The following is a 25,690-nucleotide window of genomic DNA, read 5'->3' as shown; positions in this document are numbered from 1 at the left end:
TTAGTTGTCATGCTCAATATTTCACTTGGATGGTCCCTGCAATAAAAGAGGCAAGATATATCAGAAGGGTCAACAAAAAATTGAGAACTAGAATCTGAATTATGAAAAGATAGATTGAAGATCTAAAGATACAGCTGAACCAGCCTGAAGGACATCCTCAACTAAGAAGAACTACATAGAAAGTAAGGCTAATCCTAAAATTTTGATGTGGATCACCTTTTTGAAGTTTACATTGAAGAATGGTATCAGTTTATTCAGTTTTGAACAACCTCATGGCATATGGAAAAGCAATTTCAAAAGAAAGAAATCTCAAGGAAATCAAATTTTGGCATAAAACTGTGTTTTTGAAATCACACAGTAGTTTTGTAGCGCGCTACGAAACTGCTGTAGGTGATACCTAATGCACAGTAGTTACATAGCACGCTACGAAACTGATGTAGCTGCACATCTTGTTTTTCTGGGCCAATTTTGAGAAGAAAAAGGAACTCTTTTTGAAGATGGGTTGCTGAAAAGGATTACTTATAGGGTTTGAACATCAAGCAAGGGAAAAACAAGGAAAGGAAAGACATTTATGAACTCCAAACTTTATGTTATGGAAATGGTCATTATTTTGTAACTAGAACTATTCATGTTGCTTCAGGCAGTATTAAAGAAGTTTTTGCCTTACCACGTGTATAGGAGCAAGGTCTACAGCTCATGGAAAACAAGCTAATCCAATGCATTTTATGTAATTAAGAAGAACAACAAGGAAAAAAACTTCGAAGATCCTTTCTGGAGACCAAAGCAGAAAAACATGAGCAACTTCCTAATATCCAGGGGCAATCAAAGGATAAGGCATCAAGGGTTAGCAAGGAGTTTAAAGCCACCACCAAAGCCAAACTGAAGAAGGCCACTTGTTAGGGAAAGAGTTTGTTTTGTAGTCAATGCCACTACCAACATAATGATGAGTTATACTCCTAATTGTTTTAGGTCTCTAGAACTACTAGTTAACAATAAGTTATATTAAATAGTTGGTTTTAAGTGTCAATAAGTGTCAAATTAGGAAGAATTCAAATTCCCCTCAAGCTAGAGGAAGGAATCTAAGTCATGTAATGAACTTTATATATGGGAGAAGATGTAATGCACCATAGGTTGGAAATTTCCAGAGAAAACACTCATATTGTGTCGTTGTAGAGGATTATGTTTTTTATGAATACAAACTTTGGATTTACTTCTCAAGATTTAGAAAGAGTTCAATGGTGGCTTGTTTTATGTTTGATCTCATTTCCTTACTTGCAGTGGTATAAATGTATGATACTTATAATTCATTGGCTATGCTCCAACTTCCATCATACATTTGTAGGTTATGTTTCCTACATGTTTCTATGTGTTAACTGATATATTACTCTTTTGATGCCATGACTTCCACGTTCAGCTGATATTGTTGTCATACTAAGCATTTTCTGACTCTGTAAGCCCAATGGATGTTTATTGACTATGTTTCAACCATTTACACTCCATTTGCTTCATAGAGTTAGCCATCTAATCCATTATCAAAATCACTAACCTAGTGAGAGAGCCCTCTCAGGTTGAGGAGGCTAAGCCTTAGCCAAAAGTTGGTTTGAAATAGTTACTCGAGATCTACCTGATCATCATCTTGTCAGGGATAGGTTTTGTGATAACAGCCACAAATGGATTAGATAGGTTATGGCCCTGGTATCCATGGCTAGCTTTTCAATCCTCCTTAATGGATCGCCCTCAAGAACGTTTATGCCTTCTAGGGGTCTCAGATAAGGAGATCTGCCTTCCCCCTTCCTCTTTGTGCTCATGATGGAAGGGCTAGGTAGAGAGATAAAAAGTGCAAGTGCTGAAGGACAAATCCAGGGATTGAAACTGACCATAGATGGAGCTGCTTCAAATCACCAACAATTTGTGGATGACACTATGATGCAGGGCATTCCAACGGTCAAGGAATCCCAAGCTTTTAAACAAATATTGAATGAATTTTCTGTGGCCACTGGTATAGAGGTAAGCCTTGACAAATCAAAAGTTTTCTTTAACACTGACATTACTATTGTGAGAAACCTCACCAGAAATCTAGGGTTTCAAAGGGATCAATTACCTTCTAACCTTGGAATCCCTCTTCCGGACAAACCCCTAAGTAGGAGAGTGTGGGAGCCGGTAATTAAAAAACTTCAGGATAGGATCAGGAAATGAACATGAAAATCTTTGAATTTGGCAGGGCGCCTTGTGCTTACAAAGGTTGTCCTGTAGGCCATACCCATATTTATTATGTTAGCTCTTACTACACCTAAAGGAGTTATGAAACAGATCAGGAACATTCAAAGAGATTTTATTTGGGGCAAAGGGGAAGAGAAAATGAAATAGGCTTTGGTAGCTTGGGACAAGATCTACAAGCCGAAGGCCCATGGTGGTTTGGGGCTTCATGACACTGAAACCCTCAGCATAGTTTCAGGTGCAAAACTTTGGTGGAGGTGGCTTAAGGAATCGGCAACCCCTTTGGCCAAGCTTTAGAAACAGAAATATGAAAATAATTGGCAGGAGATGGATCATATTCAAATGTCTAGGCTTATCAAGGGATCTCACATTTGGAATCTTGCTTGGGAAAACAAAGCCACCATCCAGCAGCACAACTTCTGGGAGATACAAGTTAGGAACCTGACAAGATTCTGGGAGGACAATTGGCAGTAGGAAGCAAACTTGTTTAGGGCATAACTAACCACTTTCAAGAATGACACTGAAAACAAAGGCTTATGCATGGTAAGTGAATTCTAGGATCGAGCAAGGAACAATGGTTAATGGAGAATTTGGAAGGATTTGGGCTACAGTGAAGAGATCCCTTTGGAAGCTCAGTAGACTCTCTTGCTCGGGACTTGGAACAAAGGAATATTTTGGTTTCATCATCATCTGACCAACTGAGATGGGGAAAGAAGACAGAATGTAAATTTAACCTCAAAGAAGCTAAATTAATAGCCCTAGAGTTTGATTATCAAAACCCTGATAAGGTATGGAAGGACCTTTGGCAGCACTAGCATTCGATGAAAATAAAGCTGTTTATGTGGTTCGTTCAAAAAAAGAAAATTATAACTTGGGAAAATCTTCTCAATAGTGGTTTTCTTGGCCCATCCAAATTCCATCTATATGGTTCACAAGAGGAGGCAATGGAACACTTACTCAACCTCTGCCCTTTCACCTCTTCCTTGTGGGATTGGGTGCCCTCAATCTTCAGGCAGACTAACAGGGACAGACTCAATATTACCACACCTTGAAGAATTGGATAAAAGACTTCTTAGGCAATGAAATCAGCAACAAGTATTGGACTCTGGTTCCAAGCTTCTTAATATGGGATGTCTGGAAAGAACACAATGGTAGGGTTTTCAAGAATAAAATTGGCTCAACCCAGAACATTATTGCACAAATATTAAGACAAATCAAAGATACTATTGATGCCCATTTAGGAAGACCTCCTGAGGACCCTACTCTGCCCCAAGATGCTCGTATGCTACTGCAGTTGGGTCTCCATTCGCTAGTTCCCCAAAGCATAAACAAGGGTGTGAGCTAGATAAATGCTAGTAAAGACATTTGGCAACCTCCTCCTCGTGGTTTCTTGAAATTGAATATAGATGGAGCCTCTAAAGGTAACCCAGGGATGGTTGGTTTTGGAGGGGTCACCAGAGATGAGCAGGGGTGCATTAAGGTTATCTTTCACATTCATTTTGGGACTACCACTAATAACATGGCAAAGCTCATGGCCTTAGAGCAATGCCTGGAAATACTGATCAAGGAAAATTTACATAATGCCATCATTGAAGTAGACTCTGAATTGATTATTAATGCGGCCAAGGTGATTTGTAATGGAAAAGCACTGAGAAAAGTTTCAAAACATTGGTGGCTTTTGCAGGTCTTTCAACGCATTCATACCCACCTACAAACCCTGAGAATGGTTAGCTTCGTTCACGTGCGAAGGAAAGCAAATATGCTAGCTAATCATTTGGCAAATGAAGGAGTGTTATGCAAAGAAAGTTACAACAGGTATGCTTGGGATTTGACACCCTTCGGAAAATTGGATGAGGATTGTCATACACATTTGGGAAAAGACATGGAGAACTTCTAGACTATTATGAATGAACGAGAAAGAAGACTATTGGAAGGAGGAGTGAACATAAGTGAAAGTCTTTCTTAGCCATTGTTCCCTCATAAATTTTTAAAATAGATCTTTCTATAGGGGAGAGGCACTTGGTAAATAGCAAGCTTCTTAACAGGTTGCCGACCACAGATCTTGACAGCCTTCGCCATCGAATGGGTATCAGGTGGGAAAGTGATCGAAGGTTAACTAATCAAGGAGACCCAAATATTTTTAGATCAGAGGTTCATAATATTCATCAGGTCCATAATGAGGGTAAATACCATGCAAGTTTTTGATCTGATATCTCGAAGGACCATCAGAGCAACCGAGACCTAATCGTATGGATTTCGGGTTCTAAAAGAAATCGAAGGTTATGTCTTAGACTGAACCTAAACATTTATAAACCAATGGCTCATAATCCTTATTAGATCTGTGAACCAGGTAAAAGGGGCGCATGTTGCCGAGGTGATAGTCTTTGTGACCGTCAGATCTTACGGGATCTAGATCGAAGGGACATTGGGTTTGAACATGGGAGGAGGTTAAGGCCAAAAAAGGACCTGAAGTTTTATACATTGACAACTTATTTACCCTGTCGGCTCCATAAGGTTGGTAAAGGTCATGCATATCTCCGCAGTGAGTTCTTTAATGACCATTGGATCATGGGAAGTCTTATCAAATGGCCATCGGGTTTCATAATGGGCAGAGGTTTAGATGTAAGACTAAGGCATAAGGTTTTAGGTTTGTTTTGGTTTTGTTTTGGGCTATTTTAGGTTAATATTCATCAGGTTAGCCCTTGTTGGTATTAACACTTGTAGAGACATGTAATATATGTAATATTTATTACGGTTAATGGAAGGCTCCACTCTTACTTGAGCAAAAGAAAAATAAAAAACTATTCTTTTCTACCCTTCTTATTCTTCACTTTTCACCAACCACCCGGGTTGTGAGTTGGAGATACAGTGACCTCAGAATTCAAGCTATGATATGCATAAATTATTTTGTTGTAGCTTGCTTATTTTTTAGATAAAGCTTTCTCAATCTAGTGTTCATGAGTTGCAGTCAAATTTTTGTGGACAAAACCATGAATTATACTGGCTCCACCACTCTCTTTTCTATAATTTATTGGGAATTACATTCAACATTATTTGTGGTATTCTCTGAGGAGTCATTTTCCTTTGCTTCAACATTCGATGGATCTGAGCATTGCCATCCCTTAGGCTTTTGAGCTATTCCCTTTTCCCTTTTGGATCTTTATTTGTGAACATGAGTTTAGAAGATGTAGACAAATATGCCATTTAATCATTGTACTACAAATTATTATGAATCAGAATAATGCGATTAGGTAAACCTTTACTAAGGTCCACCTCTACGCAAATACTGGAAAAAGTGCAGATTCCCTTTAAGAATCTTTCCACATCCACCATAAGAATGTTTCCTAAAGAATTGTCGATTACTTCCAACACTTTGAAATACCAGAAGTGAAGGGGGAGATTCTATGGTATTTGCTTCAAATCTTAGAAAAGTTGGGGTCATAGTATGGATACCACCATGGTATTTGGGTCAAATCCTAGAAAGCTCGGGGTCATAAAAAATGTGTGCTACACCAAAACCAATCCCCATTTAAAATGAAGTCTAGATCTTTTGATGGATCAAATTTGAAAATAAAAAATCCCCTTGAACATAGGTGAATATCACAGTTTTCAATCCAAAGGAAAATATCCAGTTATATAAAGCCTCCTTATTTGGTGAGAAACCATTAAATATGTATAAATTCTTTGAATTTAAACTTAGAATGGAGCTCATTTAATTATAGCAATGTTGGCACTTGATTCATCTATTCCACAATATAGGGACACATAACATTTGGGTGCAGATCAGAAGATTTGTGCATTTTTAGTCGTCCCCTTTACTACATATTTAAAGAAGGATGAGACTTTTAGATTACTATATTGAGAGCTTCCTCCACATAACCTCAAGATTAATATGATGCACGACTCACTTTTATTGCCACAATCCTACAACTTTAAAGAATCCTACAATGATTTCCCTGCAAAGATCAAACTTTGAAGAGGTCTTTTACAAGAGCCCTAGCCCATACCATAATAAGGACTCATTTCCCAGTGATAGATTTAATAAATATTTGGAAAGGAGTTTTCACCACTAGAGGTGGGGTTTGGTTTTCATTTACACTTCCAATAGCCCTTGAATCAAATCTCTTCAAGATTAAAAGATCCATAGGTCCAAACAAATGACTGATGGGAAAAAGCTTAGCTTTACTCTCCATCACCATCCTTCTCTAACCAAAAAATGTATTGATATGCCGAGGAACCTTTTCTGTACGGTGAAAAAAGGATCCCATACATATTCTAGCAAGATCCGTATTGGGTGCAAAAAAAAGACCTAGTTACGACCATTAAACCTGTCTCTTGCCTCCCACGGATAGACAAAAACTGCAAATCTAGAAAAACAACAAGAAACACCCATAGCAAGACCTTCAACATAATAAAATAAAAGGCATAACCAAACTAGAAATATTTTTGGAGACAAAAGCATTGTTTTGCAGTCCCAACACCCAGATCCAGTAGTGAAAATGATAGTTCTAACCCACACGAGGGCTTAGTGCTTGCGATGACAAACAAAAAAATCCAGATTTTGAGAAAAGAACATCGTGAGAGGCCTTTGTCTCATTACATGAGAAGAAAAAAACCACAACATTAGGAGATCTGTGGAATGGAGACATGTTTGGTATTTTGTGCAAGAGGTATGTCGCCTGAAGTTGACCATCCACCATTGCTTGTCTAGAGTTGATCTCTAATGATTGAAAATTGTTGCACGAAGTGAAAACAAATAGGGGCTATGTGGAAGTGAAGCCTGTAGCGTGGAAAAACCTAACACTCCTCCTTAGATCCACCATTCTCTCATGATTGAAACATTGATAATAAATATTGCTACATAAACTTAACATTTTTCATTGACATATTTTTTAGTCCTCTATAACATTGATTATGGAGATTATAAAAAAAGTTCTATGTAAATACTAAGTGTTTATAGGTTTATTTTTATAATTTATTAGTTATATATTTTAAACTATTATAATTATAAATATGAATTATTATTATTTAAATTTATTTTCTTACTATATATATATATATATATATATATATATATATCCCATAGGAAAATTTGGGCAGATCAACCCCAAAGGGAGTCTTTTAAAGCTTGTCGGCCAGACTAGTAGGGCCTAACCCCAAGGGCACCCTGTGACCTCCTGATCGGTGAGGTACTTAACAATGTGGACTTGAATAGTTGAGCTAACCTTTGGGGCTATACAAAGTGGATGAGCTCACAGAGAACTACGTAATCATACACAACTCAAATGACAACGCAACATTAAAAAAGTTGGACCATTTCTCGATTTGTGCATGTCATCCTTGCGCAGGGGCCATGATAATATTCTTTGTATAGTTCCAATTTTATCGGATGTCTCTGAAGGGACTTATTATATGTATATTATAAAAACATAATATAATTTTTTGTTTTTGAAAAAAATATTTATAACTTTATTAATAAAAAAATTTTACACCAAAAACAATCGAATTAAATTAATTTATTATTTCTATTAATTTTATTTTTTAATCACTCTCTAATTAAGTAGAAATTATGTTTTATTATTATGTTGATAAGTATGTTTATTTCTGACGTCTAGAAATTTAATTTAATTATCAATACTTATTAGGTGAATATTAGAGATTTAATCTTCATGGAATATGTCGGAATATTCACAGTAACATTCACAAATCAAGGATTAATTTTTATCTCTAAGTTAGTTATGATCCTCTCATAAATTGATCTCAAATTAAATAATTAAAGAAAATAGCATATCAACACTTGCCATATTGAACATCATAAGCCATGATATTATAACAAAATCTATTTACAAATTAAAAAATTTCATCTTAGAGTGGGTGAATCTTCATGGTTACAAATATTCTTTTACTCATATTTTAATTATTTTATAATTAATAATAATGATAGTTTAAAATAAGGTTATAATTTGGTTAATTTTCATGGATTTTTATTTATTTATTTATTTTTAATCTCCATATTGTGAGATGTATTATGGGGTAAGTGTTTTGAGGCATATCAACATTTATTAGTCATTTAATTTATTGGTTAAGCTAATTATTTTTTCATGTAACATTTCATTTTATATAGTACTACAACATCTCCTCATACTTAATAAGTTATGAGGCATCTAAAGAAAAATGTATAATGTTAACTATTAACTCTACCTAGAGTGTATATATATATATATATATATATATATATATATATATATATATATATAGTGCACTTACATGTTTAGAAAGTTACATTAATGCATCAATATAAATTAAATGGCCTATAGACATCAATTCAAGATAACAAGATTCTTAACCATAAAGATATCTTCAACTTGACAATGAGGATTATTAATATGTAAATAGACATTGTTACAAATGCTCAGAAAATCAACCATCACTCATTTTTTATAACGCAAATTCATATCACTAATTTTTTTAATTAATCAATTTGAAATAAAAAAAAAAAAAAAAAAACATAAACACTTTGAAAATAGATCTAATTTTATTTATTTATAAATAAATAAAAATATTTTAAAATATTAGATTCATCTTCAACTTGACAATGAAAATTATTAATATGTAAATAGAGATTATTACAAATACTAGAAAGTCAACCATGACTGGGTTTATATAACACATACTCATATCATATTTTTTTTAATTAATCATTTTAATTAAAAAAAATAAAATAAAACATAAACACTTTGAAAATAGATCCAACTTATTTATTTATAAATAAATAAAAATATTTTAAAATATTTAGCCAAATTTAAATCCTATTATTCATCTTCATATCACTGATAATTAAAATTTTTGAAAATCCTTTTCCAAATAAACAACTTTATCAAAATAAAAAGAACACACCTATCCTAATTAAAAAAAAAAAAATGCCCTATTTTCTATGGGAATAGAGAAGCGACGACGACGTGTTTAGATTTTACACAATTAAGCATGTCAAAAACTATGTTCATCCACGGCCTGAGGTTGGGAGTAGATCGAATACAAAGCGTGGGAATCTCCATTATCTTCAGTATTTCATCCTTCCTGTTATTATAATCACTGCTACTTCTCAAACCCTCGTCAATTATTTCATCAATTCTCCCTTCCTGCGTCATCTTCGCAGCCCATGTAGTGATATGCACAAATTGTTCATCATCCTCTTCTACCGCTGGAGGCTTTCTGCTTACCATCTAACACGTCTTTCTTTTTTGATGCTTTCATTCCATAGCCACATTCTCCACAAAGCATTAACCTTCGGAGTTTATGACTATTCGCATGAAATGGAATATGATTTACTAACATAATAATAACAATAATGCATTTAGCTTTGTAAAAAGAAAACAAATGGAGATTTAGTACCGAGCGCAATGTAGCCAAGGGTCCCTCCAAAAAGAGAATTTGATTCAGAATCTATTGTTGGACTTTTCAGTAGCCTCACAAGTCCAAAGTCTACAATGTGTACTACATATTCATCATCCAACAATATGTTTGAAGACTTTGTTGTTAGAAATTGTAATTACTTCCACATGCTTGCATAATAGGTCTCAATTTTATGGTCTTGACAACCATCATCTACTTTTGAGTGGGGTTCTCCAAGATGTGTTTTCCTCTTAGAGTCTTGCTCATATACTCTCAGAGTGCTTTCTTGAACTTGTAAACTTTCTCTTCATTACTCTCAACTTCATATCTTGGAGGGTGCTGCACATAAATTTCTTCTTCTAGAATTCAATTCAAAAAGGTTGATTTCACATCCATTTGATATACTATCCATTTGTTCTGAGCTTCTGTGGCTAGAACTACTCTTACAATATCCAATTTGGCTATCGGAGAAAACGTTTCTCCAAAGTGTATTATCAATTGCTGCGAGAATCCTTTTGCTACAAGTCTAGCTTTGAATATATCAATTTCACCTTTCTCATTCAGCTTTGTCTTCTACACCCATTTCACACCAATGAGATTTTTTTCCTTTGGTAAATCAACCAAATCCCATGTATCATTCTTTTCAATAGATTCAATTTCTTCATCCATAGCTTGCACCCAATTTTCATCTTTGATTTTTTTCTCCAAATGAAGAAGGTTGGAATGAAAACAATGCAAGATTTGAACTAACATCCAAATGATTATAAATATCTTCCAAACTTCTCATATTTCGTTTACCATTGCTTGATTCATCCCCTGATTGATTGCTGGGAGAATCTTGATCTGTTGATCTGCTTGAAGATCCATGTTGCTCTCAAAATCTTGGAGTCCTTGTTTGTGTGTCTCTATTTGGTTTCTTCATCTGTGATTATTGCTTCTTCTTTTCTGTTACATCATCTTCTTTCATCAGTGACACTTGTGCGTCAACTATTTTATCTACAGTTCCATTCCATGACTCTTGTTATTTAAACAGAACATCTCTGCAAATTATGGTCTTCTTTGTGACAGGGTTATACAATTTGTAAGCTTTTGATTGCTCACTATAACCAGTGAATATGCATTTTTCACTTTTATCATCAAGTTTTCCTCTTTGCTCCTTAGGCACATGTTCATAAGCTACACATCCAAATACTCTGAGATGAGATACACTGCAATACATACCTTACCATGCTTGTTCTGGTATTCTGTTCATCACACTCTTTGTAGGAGATTTGTTGATGACATAAATAGCACATGCAACTACTTTTGCCCAATACTCATTCGACAAGTTTCTGCCTTTCAACATGCTTCTTACCATGTCCATAATTGTCCTGTCTTTTTGCTACACCATTCTGCTGCGGTGTTTACCTCTTTGTAAACTGTCTTTTGATCCCATGTTGTTTGCAGTAATCATGGAATGTATTTAGGTCATATTCTCCACCACGATCTGACCTCAATACCTTGATCTATTGGTCAATTTGGTTCTCTATTAAGGCTTTGAATTCTTTGAAGTTTGTAAAAGTTTCATACTTCTGCTTCAAAAAGTAAACCCAAGTCTTTCTGCTATAGTCATCAATGAAAGTGAGGAGGTAACAACTTCCAACAATTGATTGTGACCTCATAGGTCCACACAAGTTTGTATGCACTAGCTCAAGAGGTTTCTTTGCTCTGTAAGCAACTCCCTTTGGAAAAATTTCACGGTGTTGCTTTCCCAAGATGCAACACTCACAAGTACTAGAAGGTTCTTTGATGGGAGGTAATCCTCTAACCATCTGTTTCTACTACAACAATATTAAACCATAATAGTGCAAGTGTCCAAATCGAAAGTTCCATAACCAATAATCATCAGAACGTGTGACTGTAAAAGAACTCACCTGACCCCTGTGATTCAAAATTAGAGGAAATAGTCTATCCCTCATCATCTGCACCTTTGCTATCAGATGCTTTCTTAGGGGCTGTTCATATATAAGAACTTATTGACCTTGAAAGATAACTCTGTATCCTTTTGTGTCAATTGACCAACACTTAAACAATTATATTTGAGACTAAGAACATAATATATCTTTGAGATTGTCTTCGGCTCCTCCTGCTTTTCTTCGGCTCCTCCTTCTTGGTCAGAATGTTGTGTTGAGATTACAACAAGATGATGGAGCTTAGTGGAAATGAGTCGCCTTCACTAAGTGGGCTCGTAGGCTAATTTTGGCGCAAGTCTACTTTTAGACATATGGATCATGTCTATGAGTTGCAGGATGTTGTTTATGGATGATTGATCATGTTGGAAAAAAATAGATGGACTTCTATTTTTAGATCACAGCGGAGTGACTGTCAGTCTAAATATAGAACAGTCGAATATTATTAGCCCTTAATAATATCTGGACTATAAACATTATCTTATTCTCTTGGAGCACTTCAGGTTGAGCTACAGATGGGGCACATGCAGCTGCCATAAGGAATCACGTGGTGACCTATGGGATGACTGAGCTATTGCATGAAGGACTTCAGTTGGAACTCAAGTGATTGAGTTTAGTGGAGTTGACAGTGGAGTTGATGGAGTTGTGTTCAGTTTAACTTTGTTAAATTAGTTGCATTTAGTCTAACTGGTAAATAGACTAGAGATGAGTTGGGTGAATTAGTTATTAATTAATTCATAAATTATTAACTCATAATGCAACTGAAGAATACATTAGTTAACTCAGTGCATGCACAGTTCAGTGGAGACAAGTGGTAGAGGTAAGTGAAAGGGTGAGACAGCTATCAGTTGTGAGTTAGTTGTGCATGAGATTTGCACACAAATCATGGATTGAGTATGCCAATGAGTATTGTGTGGTATATGCCGAGTGAATAGCTTGTGCTCACGTGATTTCTTGGGGGATTGTGTAATAGAGGTAGGCAGACCAACGGAAGAGATTTGAACCTGTGACTTGTTCGGATCTAAGCTAGTTTTGTGTGTAACAGGTGGAGCTGGTACTGATTACTTGCGAGGAGTATTGTACTATGTATTGTTACATGTTCTCAATCAATATAATATACAGATAGAAATGGGGTTTTTAGCTGTATGCTTTCCCCGTGATACATACTGTGTTGATATGTTTGATTGATGCTTCTATGTGTGCATATGATTGTTTTGTTTCCGCAATATTGATGATCAAAACGTAGAGGAGATTATGTATTATGCAGGTTCGCAAATAATGTATGATCAGGATAATCTCTGAGAATATGTGTCATATTATTCTAAATTTTCTACATGGGATCGGAGCTACGGAGATCGGAGTTGTATTGATCATCAGATCTATTATTCAGGAAGTGTTTACATTTTATTTCTTCAGGAAGAGTCTGTGAACAGGCCAGGTAGCCTCTGGATTCATCCTTCTTTTGGAAGGTGAGATATCCAGTGAATGCCCGTACAGTCAATCTCTGTACGAGAAATACCTTGTTCTCACGAAATTTAGATCGGAAGCGGTTGAGTTTTGAGCTGGTGGAATTCGAATTCGCAACAGTGTTTTCTTGGTGTCAAAGTTGAGATGTCTTTCAACGGATTGCGATTGGAGTATGCCCTTGAGGGCAGCTCGAATTATATTTCATGGAAGGACAGGATTGAGGTAGTGTTAGATGATACCAGGTTGAAGCAGTTCGTGTATGCGGAGGCCCCAAAGCCTACTGATGCTGCTCAAGTTGATGCTTGGCAAAAGAAGACAACAAAGTGTCGAAGGATTCTATTGGAGGGCATGAAGTATCAAATTGTGTCCAGCCTGCATGGAAAGGTTTCTCCATACTTGATGTGGAAAGCATTGACAGATCTATTCCAAAGCAAGAGTGACCAGAGGAAGTTGGTGCTCAAGGATAAACTCAGAAACATCAAAGCAGAGAAGGGCGATAGTATGCCCAAGTATCTCACGAATTCACCCAATGCCGGGATGAGCTGGGAAGTGTGGGGGTGACTGTCGATGATGAGGACTTGGTGATCTTGGCTCTACTTGGTCTTCCAAAGAGTTGGCATTCCTATAAGGACTTTGTCAATGGTCGGAAGAAATTGCCCGGATGGGAGCAACTTTGGTTGGATCTTGTGCAAGAGGAGATCAGGCGGAATACCAGGGACGAATCTTCATCAAAGGGAACTGATGAAGAAAATTGCACTTTGGCTGCCAAAGCAAAGAAGGGGAAAAACAAGAAAGCTTCTCATTCCAGAGCGAAAGGTAAGAAGCAGGACATGTCCAAGGTGAAGTGCTTTCACTGTCACCAGCACGGACACTATGCCAGAAATTGTCCACAAAAGAAGAAAAATAAGCAAGTTGTTGGATCTGCAGCGGGAGAGGTTCTAGCCTCACAATTTGAGCTTGATTTTTCGCTGATTGCATGCTTGGTTTCAAGTGTGATGGGATCGGTATGGTTCTTGGACAGTGGTGCGTCTTTTCACATGACACGAGATCGAGATTTGTTTATTGATCTGGATGAGAAAGATCTTGGAGTGCACATCGAGATGGGCGATGATGGTAGAGACAGTGAGACCAGTATTAGTACCATTTCCTTTGAGAGGGAGTCTGGTAAACCCTTCGTATTGAAGGAAGTGATGCATGTTCCAGGATTGAAGAAGAATATTATCTCTGTGGCGATCTTAGAAGACAGGAGATATGATGTTGTTTTCAGCGAAGCAAAGCCTTTCTTGCGTAGTAAGACAACTGGAGAAACACGAAAGATAGGGGTTCAAGTGAAGAACCTTTATCAGTTGCATCTAGATGGTTGCGCAGCAATGGCATGCAAGGCAGAGGGAGTGGTGAGCTGGGATGATGGCGAGCTGTGGCACCGGAGATTGGGCCACCTTCACCATGGAGCCTTGAAGATACTGCAACAAATTTCCACTGGGCTTCCTGAAGGCACTCTTGCGCAATCAGATCAGTGCAAGGGATGTATTTTGGGAAAGTTTGTGAAAGCCACCTTTCACGAGAAGGATAGTCACGCCACAACGATCCTTGAGAGAATTCACAAAGACATGTGTGGACCTTTCTCAGTTGATTCAATAGCAAAGCACAGGTATTATGTGATCTTTGTTTATGATTTCTCTAGAAAGTGCTAGATCTTCTTCATGCAGAAGAAGAGTGAGACATACTCAAAGTTCTGTGAGTCCAAAGCACTGGTCAAGAAGGAATCGGGGAAGAAGGTGAAGGCTCTTAGGAGCGACAATGGTGGTGAATTTATCTCTGGTGAGTTCAAGGATTTCTGCAGTGCAGAAGGGATTCGAAGAGAGCTCATAGCTCCACATAACGCACAACAGAACGAGGTTGCTGAGCGGAAGAACAGAACGATCGTGGGTGCTGCATGGGCGATGTTGCATGATCAGAGCCTACCCCTTCACTTGTGGGCGGAAGCATGCAATACTGCAGTATATGTGTAGAACCGTTGTCCTCACAAGGTACTTGGCATGAGTACACCCGAGGAGGCTTATTCTAGTAAAAGGCCTGATATTTCCCATTTGAGGATTTTTGGTTCTCCTGTTTACATGCATGTGACGAAGGATGCCAGGAAGAAGCTGGAGCCGACTGCAGAGGTTGGGATATTTGTGGGGTACACTGATATGGCCCATAACTATCGTGTGTATTTGCGAGACAGTCGCAAGACTATTGTGCGACGGGATATAAAATTTCAGGAGGAGAAAGCCATGAAGTGTTCGCTTGAGAGGGAGACACACTTGCATGTAGATGAGGAGCTATTAGTTCCTAAGGATGAGCTTCAGGATGTGGATCAGCCACAAGATTAAGTTCATGGACTGGAAGAGACCACTCATGCAACGCCTACCATCAGAGGGCGCATGCGCACTACAGAAGCTGAGCGACTGGCTCAAGATGCAGAGAAGGTTGTAGGACCACCTACAACAGAGTGCAGACAGAGACAGTCACTTGATCGGTACACTGGATACATGGCTCTTGTGAGAAAATCTGTCGTGACTGAGCCATCCTCTTTCAAGGAAGCTGTGGAAGAACCCGCATGGGTAGATGCCATGGTGGAAGATTCGATTTTCAGAAACAGTGCATGGGAGATTGTCCCGAGATCAGAAGGGAAATCAGTGGTGGGTTCGAGATGGATCTACAAGGTGAAGCAGGCAACTGACGGGAGTGTGGAGAAGTACAAGGCAAGATTTGTTGCTCGAGGCTTCTCACAGATAGAGGGGATTGATTATGAGGAGACCTTTGCACCTGTCGCAAGGTATTATTCCATACGGACGATTCTTGCTCTCTCAGCGCAGATGGGGTGGCACATTCATCAGATGGATGTGAAGACTACATTCCTCAATGGAGTCATTGAGGAGGAAGTGTACATAGAGCAACCCGAAGGTTTCAAGATCTTCAGTAGCGAGTCGCATGTGTGCAGGCTCAAGAGAGCGCTAGATGGGTTGAAACAAGCACCTCGTGCTTGGTACACATAGATAGACAACCATTTCACCAGACTTGGATTCTCTAAGAGTGAGGCGGATCCCAACCTATACCAGATTGTGGTGGAGGGTAAGTTGCTAATAACTGTACTTTATGTAGATGATTTGATTCTAATGGGAGATGAGCTATTGATACTTTCATGCAAGGAGGATCTTGCTCGGAAGTTTGAGATAAAGGACTTGGGCCTCCTTCATTATTTCCTGGGATTGGAAATTTTGCAGTGCAGTGATGGACTATTTGTTTCTCAGGGTAAGTATGCTCGGGAGATACTGGAGAAATTCAACATGCATGGCTGCAAGCCTGTTGATACTCCTCTTCCTGGAGGTTAGAGGAAGGAGGATGCTACTTCAGTGGAGGTAGTGGATGCCACTGTTTATCGACAATTGGTGGGGTCACTTATGTATCTAGTCAATACACGACCCGATATATGCTATGCAGTTCATCAGCTTTCACAAGCTATGGTTAAGCCAACCAAGCTCTTCTGGAAGGCGGGCAAGCATGTATTGCGTTATATTAGAGGCACATCGGGATATGGTTTGTGGTAGAGACAGGAGCATGAGGTGAAGTTGTGTGGCTTCACGGATGCAAATTGGGCAGGGAATCCAACGGATGCAAACATCAGGTATCATCATATCAGAGATTGTGTGCAGTGGAGATTCATGTTACTTTCGTACATTCCAATGGAGGATCAGGATGCTGATATCTTGACGAAGGCACTCACCAGGAGAAAATTCGAATACCACTGAGGCAGGATAGGGGTTGCTGATAATCCATATCTTGTTGAGAGGGAGTGTTGAGATTGCAACAAGATGATGGAGCTTAGTGGAAAGGAGTCGCCTTCACTAAGTGGGCTCGCAGGCTATTTTTGGCGCAAGTCTATTTTTAGACATATGGATCATGTCTATGAGTTGCAGGATGTTGTTTATGGATGATTGATAATGTTGGGAAAAAATAGATGGACTTCTATTTTTGGATCACAATGGAGTGACTGTGAGTCTAAATATAGAACATTCGAATATTATTAGCCCTTAATAATATTTGGACTATAAACATTATCTTATTCTCTTGGAGCACTTCAGGTTGAGCTACGGATGGGGCACATGTAGCTGCCATAAGGAATCACGTGGTAACCTATGGGATGACTAAGCTATTGCATGAAGGAGTTCAGTTGGAACTCAAGTGATTGAGTTTAGTGGAGTTGACAGTGGAGTTGATGGAGTTGTGTTCAGTTTAACTTTGTTAAACTAGTTGTATTTAGTCTAACTGGCAAATATACTAGAGATGAGTTGGGTGAATTAGTTATTAATTAATTCATAAATTATTAACTGGTAATGCAAGTAAAGAATACATCAGTTAACTCAGTGCATGCACAGTTCAGTGGAGACAAGTGGTAGAGGTAAGTGAAAGGGTGAGACAACTATCAGTTGTGAGTCAGTTGTGCATGAGATTTGCACACAAATCATGGATTGAGTATGCCAATGAGTATTGCGTGGTATATGCCCAATGAATAGCTTGTGCTCACGTGATTTCTTCTGTAATTGTGCAATAGAGGCAGGCAGAGCAGCGAAAGAGATTTGAACCTGTGACTTGTTCGGATCTGAGCTAGTTTTGTGTGTAACAGGTGGAGCTGGTATTGATTACTTGCCAGGAGTATTGTACTGTGTATTGTTACATGTTCTCAATCAATATAATATACAGACAGCAGTGGGGTTTCTAGCTGTATGCTTTCCCCGGGATACATACTGTGTTGATATGTTTGATTGATACTTCTATGTGTGCATATGATTGTTTTGTTTCCGCAATATTGATGATCAAAATGTAGAGGAGATTATGTATTATGCAGGTTCCGCAAATAATGTATGATCAAGATAATCTCTGAGTATATGTGTCATATTATTCTAAATTTTCTACATGTTGACCACTCTTTTGCCATCTACTTCCACAGTCTTGTCAATCCCAAACTTTACCTCTGTTTTCACAGATTGATTGAAATTTGCAACCAAATCCTCATTGCCTGTCATGTGGTTACTGCAACCACTGTCTAATAGCTACACACTAGCAGAAGGTTCATGTATGGTATGACAAGCTAGGAACACGGAGTTAGTACTCTATGTAGTGATATTAGCTCTCTAGTTCCCTTGATCAACTATTTTCTTCCTGCAATCACGAGTAGAGTGACCAAATTTATTCTAATAATAGCATATCAGCTTCAATTTCTCAACTCTTTGATTATTGTTGAAGCTTTTGTAGTTGCTTCCACTTGCATTCTCATGCTCTTCTCAACCATCTTTCTTACCACCATATCTTCCACTTTGTCCTTTGTCTCTCGATCTACTTTTGTCTCTACCTTTTTCTCTTGAAATAGAAACCTGACTTTTGAAATCGGTCTCTAAAGTGGAACCGTTATTTCTATATATCCTTGCCTCATGTGATAGAAGTGATCCCATAAGCTCATCAACTTTCAATGATGCCAAACCTTTGGCTTCTTCTATGACTGCTACCACAACATCAAATTTGGTAGACAAATATGAGAGGACCTTCTCAACCACTCTTTGATATTTTATATATTCACCATAAATCTTTCACTGATTTATGGCAGTTATGACCTGATTCATGAAAGAATCGATGTCCTCTGTCTCCTTCATCTGCAAACTTTCAATATCTCTTCTAGTATTCTACAACTTAACAATATTGACTTTGGCCATCCCTTTATAGTTTGTCGCCAATGTATCCCATGCTACCTTTGCTGAAGATGTGATCATAATCTTCTGGAACACTGATTGGTCCACTCCCTACTGAATAATCTACAACGCATGTGCATTCTTCTTCTTGTCTTTCTTCCATTGTTTCCCTCTCTATGTTACTAAGAGCTTGTTCTTCTTCATTCTTAGGTTTTGAAAACCAAAACTTAACATAATCCGAAAAATCATGTTCCTACAATGTGGTCACCATCTTAATGGGCGACACATGATAATCCTTCCCTATAAATGGTGGGAACTGGGACTAAAAATTTGAGAAAGGCATCTTTCTCCAAAAATCCCTTTTTAAAAAAAAACCCTAAATTTCTCCTTTGTTAAACTCTTCTTCAAAAAAAATAATACCCCTTTCAATAAAACCCTAAGTTATTTATTTAAAAAAAGCTTAAAAAAAAACTTTTTCAAAACATTCTTTTCAAAATCTTTTACTTACTTTTTTTTTTTATAAAAGAAATATTTATATATAAAAATACAAAAAAACCTTTATAATCTGCCCTTCTTGAATTCAAAAACACCTTTGTATAATATTTGTTGAAAATCTTTATATATAAGAACATTAAAACCTTATGTTAAAGCTTCACAGTGAGTTTTTCGTGCTCCAAACAAAAAACAACCCATGTACTTTTCAGACCTTTGTTGACTTTTAACATTTTAACTCGTTTTGTGTGAACTTCCAGCACCAACGTTAGTCCATTAATGCCACAAAAACAACTATATGAGCAAGGCTTTGAGAGGAAAATAGAGCTTGGGGAACCCCACTCAAAAGTGGATGATGGTTGTCAAAACCACAAAATTGAAACCCATTATGCAAGCATGCATATGGATGAAGAAGATGCAACAAACATTGTAGAGAGAGAAGCATGAGCCTCTATGTGTGAAATAGAGCAAGAGAAACTAAATGCTCAAGGACTCCACTGTAATGTGGATGATGCAGATGATTGTGAATCCCATTGTGATGAGACACATTTGGATGATGATTGAAAAGTGAGATATGAATTGGTGAATCCAATCATAGCTGATGGATTTGGTGAAGTTGAAATTGTCAATGAGAACATGCATGCTTGGATATCCCACCATATTGTGGATTGACATTATGTTGATGATGTATGCAGTTTATTTTTTGAAACAGGAATTGATTGTGGAAATATGGTAAGCACCATTTTTTATGAAGCATTTAACGGTGAAGTTGCCACTGTAGCAACAAGATCAAAAGTAGTTGGAATGAAGCAATATGTCATCTAGCAACAGTTGATGATCAAAAACAAGATAAAGTGATTGAAGAGTTTCTGATGAGAATGTCCACTAACAGCATAGTAGTGAAAGACAACCTCCATACAGTTGAAAAGAAGGTAGGTGTAGAGAAGGAAGCTGTGACTGAAGAGAGTCATCTTAAAGATGTTTTTAACATTGTGTTTGAATATGCAAGTGTTCATAATAGCTCGAGCAAAGAAGTTGAAAGCAAGGTTGTTAATAAGTTTCATGTAGATTCGAAACTCATTGAACAATTGATTTAGAAACCAATAGGAAAAATTGAAGCGACTCAAACTCATGAATATAAAGCACAAGAATAAAAGCAAAGAAGAGAGTTTGAAGATGCAATGTTTTGGCAACGGTCCATGGTTGAATGAATATTTGAAGAGGAACGTGTAGAAGACATGATCCAATTTTTTTCAGAATAAGTTCAAAACAAGTCAAAGAAAAATTGCAGCAACAACAAGTGAATAAAGCTTACAATAAGAAAGTTCAATAGTGAATGAAGCAATTTCGAGGATATAGAATCTAGAAGTAGAGAAAAAGAAAATGCAAAATTGTAAAATTCTTGAGTCATTGTAAGCCTAGCTGAGACATAGACCAGCAAGCATGTTTATGTGATAGTTAAGTCATGTTGAGTCATACGGTCGTAATTAAGGGGGGTGTTAGAAATTGTAGTTACTCCCACATGTGGAGTTGGTTAAACATATAGAGTGAGTTAACTAAGTGATTGAGTTATTGAGTATTTGAGTGTTGAGTCAAGTCAAGTTAACTGATAGAAGACTTTTAGTGTGGTTGCATGTGTTTGCATGTCAAGATATTTTAGGCAAGTAGCTAGTTGGAAAAGGATAAATACCTTCACTGGGTTCATTGTAAGTATCATATTTTGTGTGACCAATAGAAGAGCAGCAACTTGTATTTTGTGTGAATTCATGCTTTGCTTCCTTAGCCTTTCCAACATTTATGTCGCAGTGAATTATTGGAGGTTCACACTGATGGTGTAGATATTTGAGTCACTTTGCCACGCCCACTTCGATGTTGTGCCGAGTCCTCCATTCCAGCGTCTGATTAGGATGTTTTGATGCTCTGAAGAGATATTCTCATAGCAATCCATTGACCATATAGTCGAACACAAGAACTATTACCTCATTCGTTCCATCTTGCTCTGTTATCAGGTCCCGATGACGTAGGATGTTACTGTGACGGGCGTGCTTCAAGAATTCAATCCCGTGCCTTAAACTACGGTATCCATTATCATCCATGCGATGATTTGCTATTTTTAAGTACTTCGCCGCAAGGATTTTGTCTTGTCCTGGAATAACTACCTTGAAGTTCTCAGTAGCTTCTACTATAACTCTGTATTTGATTATGCCTCTCCCATCTCCCGAATTAATACCCACTGTAGCATCTTCATTATGGTGTCGCTCCTTCCTCAACCTTGATATTTTTATCATTTACATCAGCGCAAGGTTGAAAATGATTATGGTCCCAAAACGGGGATGGTAATCGCCGCCACTCCCACCGAGCTTATTCTTTTCTTATTACATGCAACTTCTGCATTGAAAAAATTCTTGGTTGTCGGAGGTCCACAGAGACCTGGATTTCCCTCAAATGCATTCTTTGGACCTTGTAAAAATTCCCTCAATGAAGGAATTCCACCTGTAAAAAGGTTGAAAGAGAAATTGAAATGATCTAGGCTCCTCACGTCTAGGAAAGACTAAGGAATCTGACCGGAGAGCTGGTTATGGGAGAGTCCAAGGATTCAAGTAACGTTAAGCTTCCAATCTGAGGAAGAAGAAATCCTGGAAGATTTTTCCTGCTTAGATCTAACCCATATATGAGAGTGTCTGCTAGCATTGCCAACTCCAAAGGAATGGTCATGCTCAGTTTATTTCTAGCCAGGTATAGCTCTCATAATTGTCTACAATTCGCTAATGAACCGGGGATCCTTCCTGTCAGTGCGTTTACGCTCAAATTTAATTTCTCCAGCATCTGAAGGTGATAAAGTGCTACCGGTATGCTGCTTTCCAATGAGTTTGCGCTGAGATTTAAAAACTCTAAATTAATTAAATTTCCTATTTCTGTAGGAATCGTTCCAATGAGATTATTGTGGCTCAGATCCAGTTTTCCCAGTTTTCTGAAGTCTCCTATTTTAGTAGGAATGGCGGCGCAGAGATTATTGTCCGCGAGCAGAAGATTATTAAGGTTCTCCATCTGTCCTATGGAAGAGGGTATACTTCCATTGATTTTGTTATGAGAATTATCAAGGCAATTCAACTTGGAGAACTTAGAGATGTCACTCGGCATGAAGCCCGTGAAGAGGTTGTTATGAAAGCAGACGCGTTGTTGTGAGACAGTCTTGTAGAAGGCCGGTGATGTTCCCCTCCAGCCGATTGTCGAAGATGCAAGCGGGGTCAACGACCTACCGCTGCACAACACCGTAGGAATGCATCCATTTAGTTCGCTGTAAAATGATTCCAGGTACTCCAGGTTGCTGAAGCTGCCAAGTCCAGAAGGTAGCAGACCTCTGAAGTTGTTATCATAGAGATACAAAGTTGCCAGATTGGGAAGACGACCGATTCCTTGAGGAAAAGTGTCTTCAAACTTATTATCTGATAAATCTAGCTGTTGCAGGCCTGTAAGATTATAAAAAGATGAGGGGATCGAGCCAGACATGTCATTGGAAGCAAAGGACAGGTGTGTCAAAATTTTCAGCCAGCTCATTTCATTTGGTATAGTCCTAATGTAATATAAATTTAATAAAAAAATTGTCAAGTTTTTAAAAAATCAAAATTTCCATAATTTTCCAAACAAATTTAGGCTACCCTTTCTTCTTATGTTAAAATCGATTATTTTATATTTTTTAAGATCAAAATTGTTGTTTTAATTATTAAGAATTTAGGCTACCCTTTCTTCTTATGTTAAAATCGATTATTTTATATATTTTAAGATCAAAATTGTTGTTTTAATCATTAAGAAGGTAAATGATACATTTCATTAATTTTAACCTTAGGATAAGTTATAAAATAAAAAATAAATGAAATATTTTTAAAATTTAAAATAAGTATCATCACATAAATCTAAATGTTGTTAAAAATAATAAGAAGTGAGTCCGACATATAACTTTTCACAGCATTCGGCAACGGGGAATAAGTTAGAACAATGAGAAATTGATGATATAGAAAACTAAACAAAGAGAATCACAATTCTCTATTCAAGTTAAATTTTAAGTTTGCTCTCGTCGATACGGTCTATTTTGTACAAGTTCATATCCAAATCATAATTGTTATCTCGAACAAAATCATTAATGTATTCCTCTATGGTATAGAGGAATACTATGGATTATCTTTATTATGAGCTTGACTAACGTAATACATTTAAAAGATAGATATTCATTATTTTATTTTTTGGTTTTATTAAATATTTATTGTAATAAATTTGCTACTATGAACCACATTCTTAGTGTTTGAAAGTCCAACAAATGATTTAAAATAATAATAAAGTCTCATATATCGATATTATAACTATTTCATGACTTATAATAGAAAGACATATAGTATTATTGATGCAATAAAGTAAATGCGAATCAACATGTTTGATAGTATTAAAAAGATGAAATATATGAACAAGGGAAAAAGAGATGTGATGTCATTTACTTGGGTCTATTTTTTGCATTTTAAGGTTTCGTTGAGTCACGTATTTATGACTATTAATCTTCATATTAAGTTTCAAATGTCATGTTACTATTTACATGCATAATCCATGACTAATTCTTTTAGCATTTTGCAAAATTAAGAGCGTCCAAGAAAAGACAACAAAGGTAATGAGATTATGGCCGGTATAGGATTTGAATACATTAGTATGGGAATTAAATGTCATGGCAGTTATCATATGGATACAAGTTGAAAATCAACATAATACATGGATTCAAGTGTTAATAGTTAAGCACAAGCGAGACAAAATAAAAACTAGTAGAAAATGCTTCATGTCGTATTCAACTCATTGTATTGATTTGAGGATCTGAATTTATAGTACATTAATTAGATCATTTGATATCTCATTAAAAACTCAATAGCGCATCATTACAACAAGTCATCAATGATATGGTTTACAACTCATATCTATATATGGTCTTGGTCATTGTGATTATCCGAGGACTCATGGTATAACATTTCCCCCCCTCAATCACAAGTTCGAATAATTTTACCAATAACTTTGTCATCTTCAATTGAAAATTTTTGAACTAAGCTTTAATAAAGATATCACAACAAAATTTACAATATTTGAATATCTTAAAGTGAGCAACTGTTATGTCTAAACATTCTCAATGAATAACTGAAATTATTATTGATTGTTTGTTGAGGATACGAGTTGCTATGCTAGAATTCCCAAATGATGATTTAATTTTAATCTACTTATTAGAATTCAAATCTTGACATTGATATCTAATATTCCCCCCCCTGTTAGGTGCAAGGCGATAACTTTCATTCTTGTAAGGATCCAAGCTAGATATTTGGATTCTTTATGTTTATTAGTTTTGTTAATTGGCCACTAGCCATCTTCACTTCAGTTGGTGGTTTCTCTGATTTACTAATAACCATGTTCACTTGATTTTGTGGTTTTTGTTTGTTGAACACTAACCATCTTCCATTGATGTTAGTTATTTCTAGTTTACCATTAGGTATTTTTACATGAAAATTGTGGTGATTTTGATGACCACTAACCAGTTCAATTATAATATATGTGGTGCTTTCTCATTTATCACTAACCATCTTCACTTAAATAATGTGGTCATTTTTTATGGCAACTAAACAATTTGATTTGAATAATATGATGGTTTTTGGATTACTAGAAACCATATCTACCTCAATAATTTACTTCCTCTCCTTCCTACCCTCCCCACAATCTATACCTCGATAATTTACTTCCTTTCCTTCCTGCGCTCCTTCCCCCTCATCCTACCCCTTTAAAGGTGTAAGAGAGTTTTTTATATCATTTTTCTCTCCCACTTGAGGTGTGGAGAGTACAATTGTTTGACTTTAGAGTACATATATAATTATATCTAGGTTATGTCTAGAATCATCTAGAACATGTTATGTCTAGAATCATTTATAACATTGCTTGATAACTTTTTGTTTTTTCCTTTTCTTATATTTTTATCTCGTCACCTCTGTCTTGGCTCCATGGTAAGTCTTATGAAAATTTTTTCCATGTAGATTCTGTCTCCAAGAATTTATCTATCCATAATCGACTATCTTCTTAATCTAGTTTTGCATTCAAAATTTTTATGATAGGTGATTTGTGTTCCCATTATGAAAACACATATCAATATCAAAACATTGACTCTCCATGTGACCAAATCATTGAGAATGTTGTCATTTATTTTCGAAATTATGGACATCTTTAAGAAATATTGTAGTCACAAGCTGAACTAGTTTGGAGTAATATAGAATAAGCAAGTTGTTTCCTTTGTAATATCCCAAGCCATGTTGATTTCTTTTGAATGATGTCACTTTCAAAGGTGTGAAAAACATATTCAAAACTTTTTTTCTTGTACTTCTTCAAATTCACATTAGTTGTTGTTCTTGTTAACATTATTACTACTTGTTA

General features: G+C 36.8%; 1 non-coding gene across 1 annotated transcript; it reads right to left on the bottom strand.

Annotated features, from left to right (window-relative positions):
- Positions 1-7,519: 7,519 nt before the first annotated feature.
- On the bottom strand, positions 7,520-7,622 carry LOC149247773 (U6 spliceosomal RNA). The gene has a single exon (XR_016267594.1). It is a non-coding gene; the product is annotated as a U6 spliceosomal RNA (small nuclear RNA).
- Positions 7,623-25,690: the final 18,068 nt, after the last annotated feature.

This window comes from Pinus tabuliformis, chromosome 7 (genome assembly GCF_031772625.1).
Source record: "Pinus tabuliformis cultivar Carrire ecotype Pingquan chromosome 7, CPIR1, whole genome shotgun sequence".
In the NCBI taxonomy this organism is placed as follows: domain Eukaryota; kingdom Viridiplantae; phylum Streptophyta; class Pinopsida; order Pinales; family Pinaceae; genus Pinus; species Pinus tabuliformis.
Note: the sequence above shows the minus strand (reverse complement) of the source record. Positions and strands in the feature narration are given on the sequence as shown.